Here is an 8,872-nt window from a genome sequence, read left to right as displayed (position 1 = left end):
TGGAAATAACTTTTTCAAATGCTTTCGCTTTAACTTTGGTGTATTTTGTGCTATTTCGCTTTCAGAGAACACTTCTTGTTTGAAGGGGAATATATTTCTAATCTGCCTTCTGCTTTGTTCATGTGTTGTAGTTAATCATATCCAATTCATTACATTTCATTTTATGTGTTCACTTTACGGGCCGGTTTTGCGTGCCGCACCCTGTAATAGACAACAAATAAAATTCTCAATATTTTAATCAAGACTTACGACGGAGTTTTTCAGGAAATATACTTGTAGAAATTATGTCACATGGAAGCCCAAGGAGGGGATTCGATGAGCACTACTTAGAAATAATTTTTAACTTACAAGTTACTAAATAAAAATGCACATTAATGATGTGGGTTTATCAAAGAAGTAATAATACACAATAAATAAAATTCTCAATATTTTCACCAAGACAACGACGTTTTTTTTCAAGAAATACAAACGAGTGGGTTCGAGAATGTTCAGAATGTTTTATCTAATGTTTAATTAAAAAAGTTAAAACAGATATTAAAAATGAATAGAAACTGTTTACTATCACATTTATGAAATATAATTTATGCTTTTAGCTGATAGTATTTTATTATATATCAAAGAAATACTTTTACATTATTCTCATAATATATGATTCAGTTACAATACAAGTACATATTCCTTGTTATACCTAAAATTAATCTTACCGGAAATGTTTCTGAAACATTTTTCTAATTTAAATATGTTGGAGATTATACATGCATACGTACACACACACACACACACACATATATATATATATATATATATATATATATATATATATATATATATATATATAGAGAGAGAGAGAGAGAGAGAGAGAGAGAGAGAGAGAGAGAGAGAGAGGAAAGTTACCAATATCAGCCCCCTATCCCTAATCCGGCGCCCCAGTCTCTAGCGTCTCTGTGAAGCGTAAACAGCCATGTGTTGTGCTGGGCACATTACTTACTCCGATTAAGAAAAGGCGCTGATATTAGAAAGTAATCCTACAAAGTTTGGGGGCTGAGAATCAGTAGCATTGTGATTTGAGTGACTTGCAAGTTTTGGTAGTGTCAGAGAAATCTGAAGTTTCACGATAAATGAGTACGAGTAGGCAAAATTTTCGTTATAGTAGCTAATTAAGGAACTACAAAGTAAGTAAATACGTGTTTAGTAATGCATTATAAGCTTTAATTGCGAAACTATTACGTTTGTTTCCACCATGTGCTGAAACCCTAATCCGGCACCCCTTTTGGAGTCCTAAACCGGCACCCTCTTTAATGGAATATGTGTCATTAGTAGACCCTATAGCTTCTAATCTTTATAGGCTATAGTCCTATATAAAATGAAATAGAGTTGCTCGAGTTCTGAGAAAGTTTTTCATTGTTGCAGCGCCGAAAAGAAGCGGCCTTAATTAGGGAAACGGAAAGAAAACCACGCACTATAACACAATTGGCCAAAAGAAAATATGACTGAGGCCATAACTGCTGTGAGATCGAAGGAAATGTGATGAAAGAACGCTCAGTATTTCACAATTCAAATCACTTTTCAACACTTGAAATTCTCATTGAATACACTGCTTCACCAGAAGATGTTTCATGTATGTTCTGTTCAGACAATGATGAAATGTGAGTTATGCGTCTTATGTGTTCAGACTGGGCACATGCTGAATGTATTGGAGCTGACAAAGACGACTACATATGTGACGTTTGCCGATGATTGTGATTGGTGCTTTTTGTTTATTTGTTTATTGAACAGTTTTCATAATTATATTGAACGTTTACGCAAGAAGCGCATACATACAATGAAAATAAAAATGTTTATATTTCTTCAAGATTTTTATGTCTCATCAGTCAAATTATTTATATTTTCTGAAATAAAGTCATGGTACGCCATTATCTGGTCATATTTAATTTTCTTCAGTTTATTTGGTAATTTTTAGGTAACTCACTGCTAGTAATATACGAGGATGCTGATTTAGGCTACCCTTTTCAGACTCATGAATTTGATAGGTTTCAGAAAAACCTTTATAGCTTCAACCACGTTAGGCTTATCAACTTTGTACTGCCAACTGAACATAAGAAACTTGTTTAACTTTTTATATTGAATACTTAAAAATGACAAATTCTAATTCTATCAATTATAGGACTGAAAAACAAACTGGGGTGCCGGATTTGGCTACTTTCCTCTATATATATTAGTGCACTGCATGGTTCGGGCTCAGGCGGTCCAGCTCTGCTGTTTCCTTAGCCCAGGCTGGGCTAGGGCAGGCCGGCGCTTCAAGTAGGGCTGGGTTCGGGCGATTGTTTGTAGTTCTTTAATAATTATTGACTCTAGTTAAATGATAATTGCAATAAAACTTACGAGGAGTGAAAGGTATTACAAACAATGCAACGTTTACAGTTTGCATTGCTTAGCGGCTCAACTTTTTCTATATAGAGAATTAATTGTTCACCCTAGTGACCGACCGGGCTTGGGGGAGTTGGCTCCACTATTAATTTGGGCCGGGCCGGGCTTGGGACAAAAATTTCCAAAATTTTCCGAGCCTGCATGGGGCTGGGTCGGGCCTAGCTACATTCGAGCCGGATTAGGCTCGGGCCGAAAAATTCGGCTCTTGCAGATCTCTAATGTATATATATATATATATATATATATATATATATATATATATATATATACAGGGTGCACTGTTCACAGCGTTTGGGAGATGAATCTACTCATAGAAACATGAAAAACTGTTTATGAACATGTGGTCAAAAGCAGGGATGCCACATTTTGTAATTTCGTACTAGATTTAGTGATTTGCTATTGAACTAGTGATCTAGTACGTACTTCGGGTAAATCTGCACATTCTAGTGATTTCTGGCGTTTCCTTTCTGATGCAGACAAATGGCAAGGAAATGGTCCTTAAAATAATAGGAAGAAGTATATCGCAGTTCGAACGAATATAGAAACTTCCAATTATTCTTTTTTTTCCCTCTGACTGAATGAAACCCCTGCTGTTAACAACCTTTAATAAACAGTATCTATCTTTGGTCCGCTACCTCCTTTTGTTAGCAGATATGAGATGGACTAAAATTGTAGTTTTTATTTTAAGAAAGTAAAAAAATCCCTTAATTATACGGTACATTTACACACACACAGGCACAGTTTTTACTTGCTTCCCAATGAATTTGAGGAACATAAATAAATAAAACGTAAGTACCAGAAAATAGAGTCAATACAGACATTTTCATCTGTAACACATTTGTTGAGAACTATAGTTGGATGTCACGTGCAAGTCCTCTAAACATGTTCCATCCTTTAATTTTATCCGTATAACAATTCCTGATTTCAGGAAAAATTCCGTTAACGATGTCATATGAAGTTCTACACTTTGTACTTTATGTATGTGAGACCACATGAGAAACGAAGAGACAATACTAACAGGTTTTCTTCCAGGATCAAAGTCTAAGTATGAATGTGCTGAACTGGGACTTTAATTGCGTCCCTTGTACAAAAATAACAAGTAATCCCAATGTTTATTTATTTTAGTCCTTGGGGGGAGGGGGAGATGGAATCTAACCCTCGGAAGGATTTCTAAAAACTGGATTCTAACTGCCACTGTTTGTTGTATTACACAAAATATGGTTGTGGTGATATGTAAATGATATTGCGTTTTCGTCAGGGCTTTCATTCTGCAGGAGAGGAGGATAATGATACCTGGAGAATATTTTCTATTATCAGAGTATTGAAGGTGATTACATTTCCTCCATTCTAACTTGGCCAAGTTAGGTACATTATATATAAGGATTAACATAACCTAAAAAGCTTCTTCCATGGCAGTTTTATACTGTACCCATGCTTCTTACTTTTCGGTCTACGGGACTCTGTATTCCGAAATTTTCGACGGCTCCCAAGTAAGAACATAAGTGTACCAAAGGCATAGTCTGAAAAGCCTTTATATGTGTGCGCATTTGAGACATGGGTCTACAGTTTAAAGTGGTATAACAACTACATGAGCTCCCAGCGGAAATCGAACCATGGTTTCCCGTGCTCAAGGCGTATATATGCTAACCATACAAACGTGAACAAATTCACAAACACACACACACACATACACACACACACACACACACATATATATATATATATATATATTGTTGAGTTGATATTGAGTTTATCGTCCCTTTTAGCAGCGAGAGACCCGGGTTCGATTCCCGGCGGGAGCTCATGTGGTTCGGATTCCACGTTAATCAGTAGGTCCACGTCTCATATAGCCTCGCTGCTGAACGGGACGTAAAACTCAAAATCACTCACTTACTCACTTTTAGCAGCGAGGCGTGGACCTACTGATTAACGTGGAATCCGAACTAAATGAGCTCCCGCTGGGAATCGAACCCGGCATAAGTAGCACACTTATGTCATAACAACGTCAAATGTTGGCCCTTAAATTCCAAAAGACGTCAAGTGAAGAAATATGGCGTCATTTGTTACGTTAAATAATGGTAACAAATATAACGGAGATACAACATGTGGACGTCTTTTAGGCCGCATCTCTGTTACTTCCGAATGCGAATTTCCCAGCACGTGTAAATAAACTAGAGAGGCCTCGACTAGTTCCGACCAGCAAATTGCGAAAACCGACGAAAAGTTTCGAATGATCTCAACCTTGGGATTGTTCGTCCGAGTACGTGCGAAGGAGAGTTGTCTGTAGAGGACAGCGTTGCCAGATCTAGCATAATGATGTTAGACCTAGCATAATTTGTATGTCTTTAGCATCTAGCATCTTGCTTTTAGCATCCTGCCCAAATCTAGCATAATTTCTATATTTTTCTTTGTTTTCTCTTTAAAATATGAAGATTTAATTAATACATGAACCCCAACTTTTTATTCAATTTATATTTCCTATTTGTTCCTCAAGTGATGATTTTAGGAATATACGTAATTATTGGCAAATATAATTGAAATAGCAAAAACGGGTTTCTTTTACTCATGGAGAAAAGTTTCTTAGAAAGTAGATTGATCCTGTAATCTCTAATTTTATTTAGTTAATTTATTTTAAAGTGAAAATAGTAGCGGTTACCACGAAAGCACTACAAGACACGCTCCAACTGTGCATCGATGAGTAGGGCCCTTTGAAAAAATATAGTAGAGTAGGGTAAGGTAAAGTAGAGTAAGATATAAATAAGTAGGGTAGGGTAGAGGTTAGCTTAAGGTTAGGTAAGTTTTGATCCATTTTCATAAAATTATTAATGTGTAATTACTCCTTTCTGAGTGAGTATACCTGCTGGAGCGGGCGTTGTAAATTAACCCGTGCATAAAACACAAACCACTTTGTGCTAGGTGGCCACTGAAAAGCACAAGTGTTATCTGAGACGGCAGGAGTGCAGCACGAAAACCCGAGTGACAAGAGTGCGTCCGTAGGGAGCAGGCGCGTCAGCGACGGGGGTTATGCGCATAAACGATGATAATGTAATAACACACTAACAGGCAGTTATTCCCAAGTTGGTCGTCCGCCTAGGTTTTGGCTAAAGTGTAATAATTAATTCCTTTCTTTACCAAAGTTTTACATTTAATTCACATAATAATGCCGACTGACCGTTGGCGAGTGGAGACGGATTAGTGCCCCGCAGGGCACGTTGTTTTCTGTTTTTATGGGAAGACGGGCCTGTGTTCTAGAAAATTGCTGCCTTGTTCGTTATGTCACTTACCGTTACAGTAAACAATATAACTTTCTCCACGTTTCTTTATAGTTATTTGCTTACCACATTCTCTACAATTTATTTTTATGTTTATTAAGCCATGACTGTTACTTACTTTTAATGGCTTTTCCTAATTATCACCAGCAATGTTTTCAAAAACAAATGCTCATTACATTCCCATAATCCTACCATGAAGTAACCTTGTGCCAAGTAGTTCCCTCCGCTTGACAAATAGTTCCATGCTTAAAACCGTTTATATAAGAAAATAAACACAACTTTCGCTTTCCTTATACATTATGAAGCATACGAACAAGCAAATTTATTTCTTGCCGGTAAATTTTCAAGATTTTACTAGATACGGACGACCAACTTTGGAACTTAACCCCACTAACACATACAATGCTTTCACTGTTACTCAAGATTCATTTCAATATGCTGTGCAATGTGCACTGACAGTAATTACTTATATTCACACTGTCATTCTGTATGGAGCGGGCATGTCAGCGACGGTGGATATGCACGTAACCGAGGGTAGTGCAAAGATTTTATATCCCATACAACTGTGCCTTACATCTAATAAAACTTTACTTCACTCCTGTGGTTCTGCATCATCACTTTACATAATGCCTTGAGTTCATAATAGCTTCGTTACGGAGTACTATGCATTACGTATTACGTATTTCTACCTATGATAAATATTATAATATATGTAGGTTCCGATATATAGTTACATGTAGATTGCTAATGCAAACTGAATCAATATATAAAGAACATAAGTGTTTGATGCCTTCCATTTCAAATCAGCCAAAAAAAAAAAGTAACATCACCATCTCAGAAATTTTTGAAACTTTTTTTTTATAGCAACTAGACATGTTTTTTCAATGACCCGCATTTTTTGTGTTGTCGGAAAAGATTTTCCCGCCAAGTAATGGGCCATCAAAACGGGAAGTACAATTTACGAATTTTAGAGGACATGGAAAATCGTAAACTTCGTAGCCTCACCATTCAGCTATGGAGACAGATAGTTAAAATTCTTGTTGTGGTAGGTACACTCGTGACCAAAATTATTGTCGCATGTCTATAAATATGTTGTTTTAGGAATATAATTTGATAACGAATTCGTCCGGTATTTCTTATAATGTTAGTATGTGTGTAATCGGGAAAGACATGTATGTGGCAAATTTCATGTCAAAAGAGCAGTAAATAAGAGCAATCAACTTTTCTTGTCCATTTAGCAACATTTTGTTTTACTCATTCTAATTTTCGTGTTTGTAATTCTTTTCCTCTGAAATTTACTACGAATATACATTTCCCGATTATACATGTAGTATCAGTATCAATAGTACCCTGCAAAATAATTATCAAATTATATTCTTACAAGGAGACAGTTATAGATATGCGACAATCATTTTGAACATGAGTGTACATAGGGATATAAATAAAATATATTTTATTATAGTTTGGTTTGCGCATGCATATCTGTTGGTACATAAATTAACAAATGAACGTCAGTTTATCTGAAAAGTCGAAGTTTGCGATTTTTTCGAGCACTTGCGGTTCGAATTTTAAAATTCTATTTTACGGTTGGTAAGACCTAGCTACCCGCTTCTCGAAAAAGAATTGTATTGTTTCTGTGTGCAACCGTTTTGTCGCAAAAAATTCAAGAAACCGTCAAAATTTCAAAAATCACCTTTTTCGAAATCACCATAATTTAAAATCCTGAAATGTTGTCAAATTGTTTAACTTTACATGAATAATAAACACACCAAATAGCATTCTCGACCAATGCTTCATGAATGAACTACAGCCTCTTGAATTTAGCGAAGTTTCATTATCTTCAATATCACCGTTGGGAACACTGAAAACAATGAAAGAGCAACAATTTGATGATGTTTGTGGTTCACATTCATTAAATAAAGGATAAAAGTTTTTCCTGGCTCCTTTTTATTATTTTGATCAAAAAGGCTCTCTGAAATAATATGATGAGCCTCTCCCTACTCCTCCTCCGTTTTCTTAAACCGGTGTAACCTGAGATGAAAATTATGATTACGAAACAAATTTTAAACTTACTTAAAGTGGTTTTCGGAAACAAAGTTTCACTGATTTTTTTCCACACTGAAGTTTTTATTTGCTTGCTTAGTGTCTTCTTCGCTAATAGTATGCAACCATTTCAGATGCTCCAATAGGTGTTGGTGCACTCACAACTCGTAGCACGTTGTCGATAGTCACAAAACACTTATATTCACTTCTCTTATTCTCTTCTGGAAATCTGTATCCTGTTGAAGAACCATGTGGAAACAAAGAAAAAAAATGAAATGAAATATTGGAGTTTTAGTCCCACGTTTATGCCGGTTAGGCTAAAGGAGACGGTGATTATGAGAAATGAGTGAAATGGTGGAATGAAGAAAGTGGGAGGAAACGGGAGAACCCCGAGAAAACCCATGAGCACGGTGTTTGTCCACCACAAAGTCCACACGGCGCGAGCTAGAAATCGAACCAAGGACCCCAAGCACCGGAGGTGAACGCACTTCCACTGAGCCACCGCGCCTCCTGGAAACACAAAGAACACTTCAATTTTATGTAATTTATGATTTATTGATAATATTTCTGCTATCCATCACTGGTTATCATATATGTATGTAACAAAAGTCCATTTTTGCAGATTTCTTAAATCTACACTTGAATTGCAGAAGCTCGATTTTGGGAAAAGCATGAAGTTAGTCCATGATGACCCGTTACTGCAATAAAAGCCAAAGGTGACTTCGGTAAATACCAGTTACCGGTCGCACACTTTCCCACTTTTTTTTTTTGTTTGTTTGTTTAATTGTCGAATTCGGTTCTTGACAACAAGACGAGAGTAATACCCGGAGTTGGTACTTGCACTATACTCACGAATTCTTCTGCAGGTTTAGGGGCCGCGGTGGCTCAGTGGTAGAGCGTTCACCTCTGGTGCTTGGGGTCCTGGGTTCGATCCCAGCCCCCGCCAAGTGAACTTTGTGGTGGACAAACACCGTGTGCGTGAGTTTTCTCGGGGTTCTCCCGTTTCCTCACACTTTCTTCATTCCACCATTTCATTCATTAGTCATCATCACCGTCTCCTTTAGCCTAACCGGCATAATCGTGGGACGTAAAACTCCAATATTTCATTTCATTTTTTTTCTTTGTTTCCA

Source organism: Thermobia domestica, chromosome 7 (assembly GCF_964235325.1).
Source record: "Thermobia domestica chromosome 7, izTheDome1.hap1.1, whole genome shotgun sequence".
Lineage (NCBI taxonomy): Eukaryota > Metazoa > Arthropoda > Insecta > Zygentoma > Lepismatidae > Thermobia > Thermobia domestica.
Note: the sequence above shows the minus strand (reverse complement) of the source record.